This window comes from Orycteropus afer, unplaced genomic scaffold (assembly GCF_000298275.1).
Source record: "Orycteropus afer afer isolate SDZICR_OR568_19922 unplaced genomic scaffold, OryAfe1.0 scaffold00082, whole genome shotgun sequence".
Lineage (NCBI taxonomy): Eukaryota > Metazoa > Chordata > Mammalia > Tubulidentata > Orycteropodidae > Orycteropus > Orycteropus afer.
In genome coordinates this window covers 415,335-429,450 of record NW_006921669.1, presented here as the reverse complement: position 1 = coordinate 429,450, position 14,116 = coordinate 415,335, and positions in this window count along the sequence as shown.

The window sequence follows — 14,116 nt, the reverse complement described above, 5'->3', positions numbered from 1 at the left end:
TTCCTGCATCAAGGATCCCTAGTGGCACAGTGGTGAAGTGCTTGACTGCTAACAAATAGGTGGCTGGTTTGAACTCACCAGCCACTCCACAAGAGAGAGATGTGGCAGTCTGCTTCCATAAAGATTTACAGCCTTGAAAGCCCTATAGAACACTTACACTCTGTCCCACAGGGACAGACTCAATGACAATGAGTTTGTTTTTTAGGTTTTGTTCTTGCATCAGAATGAATGTGCAACACTGTCTGTGATGTAATGCAGGGATGGTCACAATGTCCCCACCGATTTCATAGGCTGCATCAAACATGCACACAAATATTCTAGGACTCAGTTTGCCATTGCAAGCTTACATCTTTATAGATTACAAAACACAACCACATCTCAGTGGGTCCTTTTCTTATTTGGGCTCAGGACGGAATCATCATTCTCTCTAGCTTTCTTCATATGACAGGGTAGCATGCTTGTTTTGTCCTTCTATTTACTAATCTATGCATTGGGTATCAGATGACACAAGAAAAGAAAGGCAACTCTAGATCAACCAATTCGAGAATTGACGTAGAATATTATTTCATGTTCTTCTGTTGCCGACATTAGAGAGCTTCCAAGAATACATGGAACACCTCAAGAACATTAAAGAGTTAACTGAACCAATGGGTTTTAGAAAGGCTAAAGTCTATATAGAAGTGGCAAGATTTAGTAGAGAGCGTCTTTAGATTTCCACAGTTGGGACCAAACTCTTTTTTGGTATTATTTTCTATCTTTGTATTATTCCTCTCAACAGACAAATTCCAGAGAAGAGGGTCAGCCCGGCCTGACTTGGGCCCCTCAAGAGAAGATAGGGCACTCTGATTAGAAGTCCTACCATGACCCTATGCAACAGGGGAGAGGTGACTTCTCAAAAAAAACACAAAAAACCTATGATGCTGTTCCAAAAAAGAGGGGCGATGTTGGGAAGGTACAGATAATGGAGACTTACTGCAGGTTGATTCTTACTTAGGAAGCTTGGGACACATAGATTTTCTACAAAACGTGAATGAAATATATGAGGGAATGGTGGATTTGAGTATCCATACATATGTGGCTCTATGCCATAGATTTTAGTGGCTAATCTGCAAAGTAGCCACTTGGTGTCACTTTGTTATGTCTATTTTAAGTCTTTGTCACACAGAAATTAAAAAAAAAAAAATCAACAGGTAGAATTATGTAACTAGAACAGACAGCTCAGCAGCCCAGCAGCCCAGCCTGTGACACAGAAGCAGGGAAGTCATGACTATGCAGCTGACTCTTGGGAATCCATGTGTTTCCATGTGTGTACTTATGACCGATACTAAGTCCTCCTAGTAATTCTGTGACCCTCTTCAGCTTTAAAGGTGATAGCGGAAAGCTATTTCTCCCTGGCCTTATATTTTCTCTCCTTTATTTTGGTAATGTACACACATGGGCTAAATTATAAGAGATCCTTTTGCTCCACCACCACTACTAATCAAGGAACATGTTGTGTTTTAAATGTTTAATAACTAAGCTACAGTTTGATCTGTAGTAGTCAGCCCAATTCTTGTAGTCAAAACCCAAGATACTTTAGCAAATGATGTGTGTGTGTGTGTGTGAGTGTACTGTGTGTGTGTGTGTGTGTTTGAAAGAGAGGGAGGAAGGGAGAAAGAGAGACATTGTTTTTCACTTAAAAAGAACTAATGATGATTTTCACCAGGGACAGATTGTCACTAAGACTTGCTTAAAAAGCCCATAATATTTTCAACATAGGGCAGGAGTTATCAGACTGTTACTAAGCTGGGCCTCATGGTAAAAATCAAGTGACAACTGAAACGTAAGCCACAGGGTGATGTTGTTATTGTTATGTGCTGTTGAGTCAGACCCAACTCATAGTGACCGCTCCTTGGCTTTCTGAGGTGGTATCACTATGGAAGTCGATTGCCCAGACTTCCTTCCAAGGAGTGGCTGGTGGGTTTGAACCCCCAGCTTTCTAGTTAGCAGTCAAGTGCCTTAGGCACTATGCTACCAAGCCACAGACAACATAGTGTCTTCCATTTCTAAGATGTGTTATGGCATGTGACCATGAGGGTTCAGCTCAGGTAATTCACAGACCAAGGGGATCAGATGTAATACCCAGCCAACTAGTTGACAGAGCCATGAGTGAAGCAAACAAAAGGAAATAAAACAACAAAACAAACCACCACTAACAATAATAAATCTCCATGGGGAGATACAGATAAGGGAGAACAATTAGCCTAGAAAAGACACATTTACTTATGGGATTTCAAGAAAGAATTATATTAACACTTATAATAGGACTCAATAAACTCTTGAAAATAGATTAAAAGCACATCTGCATATCTGAAAAGATAAAGCAATAGTATTGTTATTTATTGTGCAAGTTCACTGTGAACTTAGACCTCCTGCTTCCAAGACAGGTTGACCATTTGCTAGATCTTTGATCTTGGATAAGGCACTTATTCTGTCGATCTCAGAGTCCTCACTTGAATAAGGATAACAACAGTACATACTTCATAGTTTATTGTTGTTTTTCCCTTAAGATGATTCAATATGTTAATACATCATAGACTATTTAGAAAAGTGTCGTGAGGGAAATTTACACTAACTTCAACTACTTTTATTGCTATGATTATTAACATCATCACATATGTACCCACAAATAATAATAATAAAGTCTTTCCTTTGGGATAGTCAGTTAATTTCTCTGAACTTGGGTTGCTTCTCCTATAAAATGGAAAATATTAGCTACCAATTTCTATTTGATTCATTTTGGTTTTCAAAATCATTATGATTTTATGGGACCCTTCCAACAATTCTGTGAAGTAGGGAGGGCAGGTACAAATATTTTCCATTTTATGAGTGAGACCACTGAGGACCAGAGAGATCAATTGAGTTGCCCAAAGTTATACAGATAATAAGTCATATCACCATGACTTAAATGCAACGTTTGTGAGATAAAGTCCTCTATACTTTCTACCATGATTTATAGAATCCCTCAAAACATAAAGATGTTTATAGAGTGTCTAGTCTTGTTGAAGCCATAAAGTTGGCAGGCAGGGAGTCATTCATTAAAATACTCAATCTCTCTCTCTCTCTCCTGAGCTGCAAGACTATATAACACTGTTATTACATTAGAGTTTACTTAACTCAGCTTGAGCATGAGCTCTTGATGTATTGCTGACAGCATTGGACCCATGTGATCCTTCTCCTCTGGTTTATAGAAGGACACTTGTTTTCCAATACATGTCAACATGATTATTTGCAAATGGCTCTTGTGTCAATGGATCTTGTGATGAAGCCAGAGCAGGTCACCTATAACTGCTGTGGGATAAAACCAGTTGAAGATTCTTGAGAAACGTGTTCAGACTGATTTCCAATGTCATGGGTCTTCTTAACAATACAAACTACAATGCCCAAAGCCTTTTTGCAATGGTTTATTAACATGTCAGAGACTTACCTATGAGCAGTAATGAGGTGAGGGAGATTTGGTGGTAAAAGCTTGTATTGAAGAACTTTTCCTACCCTCAAGTTCATCTATGGAATATATGAAATGCAGCAAGAATGCCCTATCCCTAAAGCCTCCTTGCTGCCCTGCCTTCACTCAACAACTCAATACTAGTGTCCAATAATCAAATAATGATGTTAGATCATTACCAATGACTTCTAAAAAGTCTTAGCAGGAAAGGATTCCTTTAATTCCCCAACAGCACAGGTGCACCCTCATCAGCAGGAATTTCCAGAGCAGTGTCAGTTACTCTGACAGAACAAGCCCAGATTGACAGGGAATGTCACACATCAGGTTCTCAAGACTTTCTGGAAGCTTTTATGTATCATTATTCACCTTTAAATAAAATACAGCCAAGGCTGGCACTCAAGTTTGTAATGAGATGAGCACCACTGATGTTTTCTGTACAGGAAGACAGGTAACACATTCTGAAAATTCCCGGAGAAGAAGACTCATAATTTTTAATAGGAATGTGCAGTCACTGGATATTTATTGGGTACCTACTTTATTTAGCCCTTGGCTACACACTGTGGAGAAGCCTCAGAGTAAGCAAATGAAGCAGACTTTGCCCATTAGGAACTCATGACATATCTAGGAAGTAAAACATACATGCTGAAAATAATCTTTAAAAAATAATAAATGAACCCAGTACTAAATTGAATATAGGTAAATATACATATATGGATGATAAAGAGAACAAATGTTTTAAATGGTTAGGCAGATAACAAGTCCTGGAAGAACAAAATATGGTCAAGGGAAGAGATTAAATCAATTCTGTCCTGACCATTGAACATATAGAAAGCAATTTGCTAAAGATTTTATTGCCTTGGATGGGAGAAGAATAGAAAAGAGTATCATTATGAAGATTCCTCAGGTGAATTGAACTAAAGGTCCCCATTTTCCACTTTCTTGAAATAGAATTATACATCTGCACTGTTGCCATTTTCTACGGTGGGTGGATATATTTCCCTTTACTTTGTTATTGGCTATGTGACTTCCTTTGGTGAACGAGTTGTCAGTGGATGTAAAAGGAGTTGTTCTTAGGTGCCATTGAGTCTAGTGACCCTGTGTACTACAGAATGAAACACTGCTAGGTTCTATTCCAGCCCCATAATCCTTGTTATACCTGAGCTCATCATTGCAGCCTGTGTCAATCCATCTTGTCAAGGGCCTTCCCCTTTTTCACTGACCCTCCACTTTACGAAGCATGATATCCTTCTCCAAGGAATGGTCCCTTCTGACAACATGACCAAAGTAGGTGAGATGAAGTCAGGCCATTCTAGTTTCCAAGGAGCTTTCCAGCTGCACATCTTCCAGGACAGATCTGTTAGTTCTCCTGGCAGTCCATGTCACTTTCAATATTCTTCACCAAAACCACAACTCAAAAGCATCAATTCTTCTTCTGTCTTCCTTATTCATTGTCCAGCTTTCACATGCATATGAGGCTATTGAAAAGCTTGAAATATGCTTGCATTGTTGGACTTGCCCTCTCATGCTTTTTGATTGGCTGTGTTAAGTGGGTTGCCTTCATACTAGCATTCTGCCTGGTCCCTAGAAGAAACATACCCAGACCTGAGCCTAATCCTTACTCTATATCTAGGCATGGCTGGATTGGCATCCTGAAGCATGTTTGCCCAGAATTCAGACTAGATCAGCTAATCTATTGTTGACCAAAAAATGAAGGGGACAAAAATGCCTATTGTTATAATCCACTGATATATTGGAGTTGTCTGCTACAAAGTAAAATCTGACTCATCTAGAAATTAAGTTTACCCTCATATAAGTTTTAACTCTATTTAATAAATAGGTTAAAGATCATGGAGGAGGTATGGAGTATTCTGGGGAGGGAAAAGCACAACAGAGGAGGAAGGTGACAGGTTAAAAAAACTTTATGAACATGTCTGTATGAGATGGGCCTTAAAGGAGGGATAGGATTTGAACAGATTGTGGAGGGGCAAGGAAAGGATGGAGATGGTATCCCAGCTTTAGAAAATTGAGTACATTGGGAAAAGGAAACAGTTTAAAAATGCAATGATGTACCCACGGAGATGCACCCACCTACCCAAAGGAGATGCACCCCTTGGATCAATCAACCAGGAGGTATCTGAAGGGCAGCATTTGCACAGAGGGAAAGTTGGATGAACAGCAATGCATAGGTAAGAAGGACACAGGGAAAGGGTAGTGATGGGAGGAGAGCTTTTTATTGTTGGGATTGTAATCAGGGCCATGAAACCAAACTTGGATGAACTGTTGAGAGTAAAAAAAACTGTTGGGAGTTCTGAGTGTAGTCACTAAGGGATTTGACTGCTAACCAGGAGGCTGGCAATTCAAACCCACCAGCCACTTCTCAGAAGGAAGATAGGGTGATCTACTTCCATGGTGATACCACCTGGGAAACCCAAGGAGGGGTTGCTATGAGTTGGATCTGACTCAAGGGCAGTGAGTTTGGTTTTTGGAGTTTTGGTTGAGAGTAAAATTAATCTGCTTTGTAAATTTGCACCCAAACCACAATATTTTTTTTTTTTAAATGAATACATTGGAGGTGCTACTATATATGTCCTGTGACATTATATCAGTGTAATATCCAGAGCTTGATTTATATAAGGAAGTATACACATATTTTAAGGAGCTCTGTTAGTATAGTTCCTAAGGCACTTGACTACTAACCGGAAGGCTGGTGGTTCAAACCCACTGGCACTCCTTGGAAGGAAGGTTGGGCAATCTACTTCTGTAGTGATACTGCCTCAGAAACCCAAGGAGGGGTCACTATGAGTTGGGTCTGACTTGACGCCACATAACAACAACAACAGAACATATTTCAGGGATTAGAATGTGACCTACCTTTTGGGGGGCTGCCATTCAACCACTATAGCTATTAATTTTTGGTCTATCCATATGCTGAAATACACAAGCATTAAAATCACACTTAAATGACATGGGGAACCAAATCCACTGCCATCGAGTCAAACCCAACTCATGGTGCTCTTATAGGGCAGAGGAGAACTGCCCTATGCTGTTTCCAAGGCTACAAGCCTTTATAGAAGCAGACTGCATCATCTTTCTCCAGCAAGCAGCTGGTGGGTTCAAACTGAGCAGCTGGTGGTTTCAAACTGCCAAACTCTTGGTTAGTTGATGAATGCTTTAATCCTTATGCCACCAGAGCTCACGACATGGGGAAAACGTTATTAGTATATATAGGAAAATACAGAAGCTCTGATGGTGTAGTGCCTAAGATATTTGACTGCTAACCAGAAGCTTGACAGTTCAAACCCACCAGCCACTCCTCGGATGGAAGACTGGGCAATTCTACTTCCATAGAAATATTACCTCAGAAACCCAAGGAGGGTGTGATAGTTCGAGCTGTGTATAAAATTGGCTGGACCACAATTCTGTGTGGTTTAAGCTATTGTGATGTGGTTATTCCCATGATGGGATCAGATGATTATGTTTTGAGCAGCCAATCTGTTGAAAGGGAGTTTCCCTAGGGGTGTGGCCTGCTTCCACTGTATCTATGGACATTCTGGGGAAAGCGATATTCTTCTGTGGATCAGGATTCTGTCGTGCTGCCTACAACTGTCCATGAGAGAACAATCCACCATTTGTTCTGGAGATCTTGGATTCATCATTCATTGGAGTCAACAGCCGGTGTACTGCCTGCCAGCCTTGAGCTCCTCAACCCCTGTGGCTGCAAGAGTCGGGGAAAGCCTCCAACTTGACATTTGATCCTCGAACTTTGGACTTGCCAACTTCTATAACTGTGTGAGCCATTTTCCTAAGATAACTTTCTTACTTTCTTTCTCTCTCTCTCTCTCTCTCTCTCTATATATATATATATATATACATATAAGCTTTATTGGTTTTGTTTCTCTAGAGAACCCAGTCTAACACAGAGGGGTTGTTATAAGTCCAATTGACTCAATGCCTGTGAGTTTGGAACTTTTTTTTCTTCCTTTGGATAGGAAAATGCAGTTGTATGTGTTATAGAATTCTAATATTTTAGAAAGAACTTAAAGAAAGAAATATCACATAAACACATGTAAAAATGAAAGGGTTACATTACGATGTACCACAACACTTCTCAAAAGAGGTTTGGAGTAATATTGGAACTTGGAACAGACAAAGGGCTTCATGAATAGACTTCACTGTGACAATGAGGTAAGGACAAACCTTGATGCTATTATTATGCTGAAATAGCAAAATCCTAAGTACTGGTTTCAAGTTACTAGCTTCGTGATCTGCATCAATTGCTTATTCTAGCTGAGCCAAATGAATAGCATTGTTTATTGTTGCTGATACATCTGCAAAATGGGGATAACAAGCCTTTATTTTCCAACCGTATTTGAGGTTCCTTTAAGATACAAGACTTGGAAATACTTGGTAAAACTATAAAGATGTCTGTGAAAGTCATTGCTCTTTCTGCCTTCAGTGTGTGTCTTTAAGTAATTTTAGTCTATGGGGCCTCAGAGAATGCCAACTAAATACACTTTCCTGGGAATATATTTTGATATTTCCTTTTTCCTCATTGTTTTGAATTATGTCCAAAATCATTTGTAAAACTGATTTTGCTTCATTGATTGGTAGTCATAATTGGCCATTTAATCATCCAATCATGAAATTTTAGTGGTGGAAGATGTCTTTGAGAGTAATTAGTCCAACTCTCTAGTCATTTTATAGGTGAAGAAGTAGGCTCCAAAGGGTTAAGCAAGTTGTCCAGGCTTCCCCAGGTACTGCTACTGAGGGTGGCAGTAATTGATAAGGAAATTGTGATATTGTGACTCAGGACCTCTTGTAACAGTAATATTAGACTTTCACAATCTTAAAATGAGTGAAGTCACCCTGTTGTATATTAGCAACACTAAGTAATGTTTTATTGGATTAATTTTATATAGTATAGCTAGATCCACAGGACACCTGAGGATTAAGTCATGCTGTTGATCCAATTATAGAATTGAATAGTATTTATCTGAGTTTTGATTATGCATTTTCATGGGTTTTTTCGTTTGTTTGTTTTGTTTCTAAAATACAGGAGAGTCTGATTCCATCTTAGAAAAAAAATAACAGACACTGATTCTGTTAAGTAATAAAACTGTAATAGAGGGCCTGACACTGCAGAGATTGAGAAGAAAATTTGTCTTTTAGAGAGGATTCAGGAGTAAGAGAACTTCACTAGAACTGAGAAATGGACCAAGTGCCTCAGAGTGCGTCCTGCCTCAAAATTGGTTGGGAAAGCATAAAAATCCAGTTTAGTACATAGTAAGGAAAAAAAAAAAGCAATAATACATTGGATATTAATTAAATGTCAAATTAAAAAATGTGCAGTTAAGTCTGAGGTTTGCATTCAAAATGATAACAGAAATCCTGGATTGTTTTTGTGCAAGTCCTACTATGTCCCTTAGGCAGGGCTTTAGACCCATACGTGTAACAAATCTTAAACTTTGTTAACTTGAGCTAGTTCATGTTCATGACTGAGTAAGACAACCTAATTAACACCTGTCTGTCAGTTTGTCATACTATGGCGTCATGCATGTTGCTGGAAGCTACGCCACTGGTATTTCACATATCAGCAGAGTCATTCATGGTGGACAGGTTTCAGCAGAGCTTCCAGACTAAGACGGCCTGGGGAAAAGGACAGGGTCATCCACTTCTGAAAAGCTTGGTCACTTATAACCTTACAAATACAGTGAAACATCGTTTGATATAGTGCTGGAAGATGACCCTCTCAGGTAGAAGGCCAATGACAAAGGGGAGACCCTCAATGGGATGGAATAACACATTGGCTGCAAGGATGAGGTCTAGTGTAGCAAGAATTGAGAGGATGGTGTAGGACCAGGCAGTGTTTCACTGCATTGTACATAGGTTTGCTATGAATCAGAGGCGACTCAACAGTACCAAACAAGAAATACAAGACTACCTAAGCTTCAAACATCACCATAATTTTCCTACCACAACTTCAAAAGGATTTTCAACCTCCCACAATTTCTCAGTTGACTCACACATCCTTTTCAGAAGCTCTGTTTCTGATTAACCAGAAGACAAATTGAAAGGAAGTAATAGCCGTGAAAGTGCTTTCTTTGTGTAACAGATTATTAAGTTATTGTTTGTCTCCTCTAACAGGAAAAGTTACATTAAGGAACAAAGTGTATATCTTTGGGCTGCCCTTGTTTTCCTAGAATGACTTGACTGATGATAGCTTTAAGTCATAGCCTGATAAAGCCAGGAGGTGTATGAGGTATTCACACAATATGTAGATGTCGTGGTGGTAGATATCTGTATGAGATGATAATCTTGTTTGTGCTTTATTCTAATATCCCATCTTGAAGAAAATTATGCACTGTTCTGGAACTAATAAACCCTGACGTAGAAAATATCCTTTTGATGGTTCAATAATGTTTATAAAACCACATTTTCCCTTTTGTATCTTTTTATTTTGGAGATATAAGGGCAGGACACATTAAAAATATTAGGCAGATTCAAGATAAGGCTGGGGCTCACCTAGCCACCTGAAACTACTTATTTTTGTAGATGTCATTTGCATTTTTATTAGACTATTTTTTAGAGCAGTTTTAGATTTTTGGAAAAATTATGGAGAACGTACAGTGCTTCTTTAATCCCCCACCTTCCTCACACACAGTTTCTCCTATTGGTGACACCTTGCATTAACGTGGTCCATTTGAGGAACCAATACTGATACCTTATTAATGACCAGTGTATCAGATGATCTGACATAATTATTGGTTGAAATATAACAGCAATAAAACTAGACTCCTGGTAATTCCAATGACTTCACTGAGGGTTCAAGAGTATTTGTATTCTTAGATACAAAATTTTAAAATGCATATGGAAATTACTTGTTTTCACCAGATCTATAATAGAGATTCCACAAAAAAGAGATTATACATTACAGATTTAGGGCAAAGAAAGGACAACCTCCTGTCACACATTCACACACACACACACCCCACTATTGACATCAGGTTGCAAGTTAAATGAATAACCTATCATTTTGGAAGCAAGAATGGTCAGACTTCCTCTCATGTACTTTGGTCATGTTTTCAGAAGGGACCAGTCCCTGGAGAAAGATATAATGCTAGATAGAATAGAATGTCAGGAAAAAAGAAGACCTTCAATGAGATGGATTGTCCTAGTGGCCACAACCATGGGCTCAAGCATAGCAAAGATTGTAAGGATGGCACACGACCAAGAAGTATATCATTCTGTTGTACATAGAGTCACTATGAGTTGGAGGCAACTCGAGGGTATCTAACAACATCCTTTTATCAGCCTAAGAAATGGTTTGAGAAAGCTATACATTGCTTCATTGCTTCAAATTCTTTTCTTTTCTTTTTTTTTAATTGGCAGTCCTTATATGAGTCGGGGCTGACTCGACGGCACATAGCAACAACAACAACAAAATATGCAGTTTCAGAAACCAAATGAAAATTAATATCTTACCCTATAAACTTTGAGTTAAACCCTTGATAAGGGTAGTAAGTCAGTCCAAGTTTTAGCCCACATGAGTGATTGTGTATGTGTATATTAAGTAAATAATCAGAGAAGCTGGACTATAGAAGAAGAATGTAACATCAGAATTGGAGGAGGATTCATTAACAACCTACAATATACAGATGACACAGCCTTGCTTACTGAAAGTAAAGATTTGAAGCACTTACTGATGAGGATCAAAGACTACAGACTTCAGTATGGATTATACCTCAATATAAAGGAACAAAAATCTTCAATAAGTGACATCATGATAAATAGAGAAAATATTGAAGTTGTCAAGAATTATTTTTACTTGGATCCACAATCAACACTCATGGAAGCAACAGTCAAGAAATCAGATGATGTATTGCATCAGACAAATCTGCTACAACAGACCTCTTAAAACTTTTGCTAAAAAACCAAGATGTTAATTTGAGAACTAAGGTGCACTTGACCAAGCCATGGTATTTTCAATCACCTCATATGCATGCATCAATGCATTAATGCATTTAAATTGTGGTGTTGGTGAAGAATATTGAATATTGTGTGGACTGACAGAAGACTGAACACATCTGTGTTGGAAGAAGTACAGCTAGAATGCCCCTTAGAGTGAGAATAGCCAGAGCTCGTCTCACATACTTTGCTCATGTTATCAGGAGGGATCGGGTCCTGGAGAAGGATATCAAGCTTGCTAAAGTAGAGGGTCAGCGAAGAGGGAAAGACCCTCAACAGGATGGATTGATGGTTTGGCATAGTGGCTGTGATGATGGCTCAAGTATAGCAACAGTTGTGAGAACAGCTCAGGACTGGGCAAGGTTTCATTCTGTTGGGCAGAGAGTAGCTATGAGTTAGAGTGAACTTAACAGCACCTAACATACATGTGAAAGTTGGGCAATGAGTAAAGATGAATCGATGCACTTGAAGTATGGTGTTGATGAATAATATTGGGTATACCAGGGGCTGCCAGAATAATGAAAAAATCTGTCTTGGAAGAAATACAGCCAGAATGCTCCTTATAAATGAGGATGGCAAGACTTCATCTCATATACTTTGACATGTTATTAGGAGGAGTCAGGTCCTGGAGAAGGACATTATGCTTGGCAGAGGGTCAAGGAAAAAGAGGAAGACCCTCAATGACATGGATCGACACAGTGGCCACAACAATGGGTTCAAACTTAGCAGTGATTGTGAGGCTGGCACCAGAGTGGGCAGTGTTTGATTCTGTTGTACGCAGGGCTGCTATGAGTCAGACTGACTTGACAGCATCTAAACAACAACAATGACATCTGCGAGTGTCAAACTGGTAAATTTTGACAAACTATCACTAGTGGTTTTAAACAGTAAATAGCCCCCGTTCCCACAGCTTATGGATACCACATATTCAATGCCTCACTTTCTAGTCAATCTAGAAATGCCTCAAGAACAGCTGCTCCAACAGAATTCTGGCTCATCAGGTTTCTGTCAAAACTCAGAACTGTAGATATTTCTCTAAACATAGGAGATGAAGGCAAGCTCCCAGGGAAAATGATTTTAAAACTCAAAATAGCTTACATTGACTTTGGCACAGTTTTCTTCCTGCTGTTTGTTTCTTTTGGTTTTTTTTTTTTTTTTTTCCCTCTGTTTCCTAACTCAGAACTATCCAAGTCCCTTTGTGTATGCAATAAACAATTTAGACCAAAGCAATATCATTATTATCAGGCCTAAATATCCATTTTTAAAAATGATTGTATGGATTGAAGTGTGGCCTCCTAAAATATGTGTTAGAATCCTAACCTTCATGGCACAGTGTTAAGCGTTTGGTTGCTACCTGAAAGTTTGGCACTTTGAACCCACCAGCTGCTCCATGGGAGAAAAATGCGGGTAGTCTGCCTCCATAAATATTACAACCTTGGAAACCTTTTGGGGTATTCTACTCTGGCAGTCTACTTCCTTAGTGATACTGCCTTGAAAACCCAAGGAGGGGTCAACTCCACAGTATGTAACAACAACAACTCTGTCTTCTAGGGATGACTGGAAGGCAAGGGGGATACCTGTGGATATAATCCTGTTTGGAATGGTGTCGTCTTTGCTTTTTAATGAGATCTCACCAGCGAATGCCAAGGAATCAAAGAGTTCCTGAACTACCTACAAGGATGGATCAGGAAGTGATCTGCATTACTGAGACCCTAATTTGGGCTCTATCCTCCAGAACCGTGAGAAAATAAATTCTGTGGTTTAATGCCACACATTTGTGACATTCCCGTGCTAGGAGGTGTGAGGGTGAGGGCCACCCATCAGAGTTAGGTACAGGCAATATACACAAGGATTAAGCATTTGGGCTTCAAGGTCAGGCTGCCTGTGTTGAACCTCAGTGATGCTATTACTGGTAGTGTCATCCTTGACAGGTTGCTCACCCTGTCTGTGCCTTGGAGCAAGATAATGATGACCATGCCCACTTAAAACAGTTCATTGTTTTGAGAGTTAGAAGAGTTAGCACACAATGAACAGTGCTTGATACATGCCATGCTGTAGATGCCTTCCGGTAATGTCCAACGCATAGTGACCCTATATACAGCAGAGCAAAACGCTGCCCAGTTCTGCACCGTCCTCACAGTTGTTGCTGTTTGAGCCCAGTGTTGCAGCCACTGTGTCCATCAATCTGTCCCGGTGAGGATCGTCCTCTTTTTCACTGACCATCTACTTTACCAAGCATGATGATCTTCTCCAGCTACTAGTCCTTCCTGAAAACATGTTCACAGTGAGACGAGGTCTCACCATCCTCACTGTCAATGACCATTATGGCTGTACTTTTCCCAAGACAGACTTGTTCATTCTTCTGTCAGTGCATGGTGTACTCAATATTCTTCATAAACACCATAATTCAAAAGCATCAATTCTTCAATCTTCCTTATTCATTTTCCAGCTTTCATGTGCATAAAAGGCAATTAAAATGATCATGATTTGGGTCAAGCACATCTTTGTCCTCAAAGTGACATCCTTGCTGTGTGTGTATGTATGTATATGTATATATTTATACATATATGTATATGTATGTATATGTGTATATATGTATATATGTATATGTATGCATATGTGTGTGTGTGTATATGTAAGTATGTGTATATGTATGTAAGTATGTGT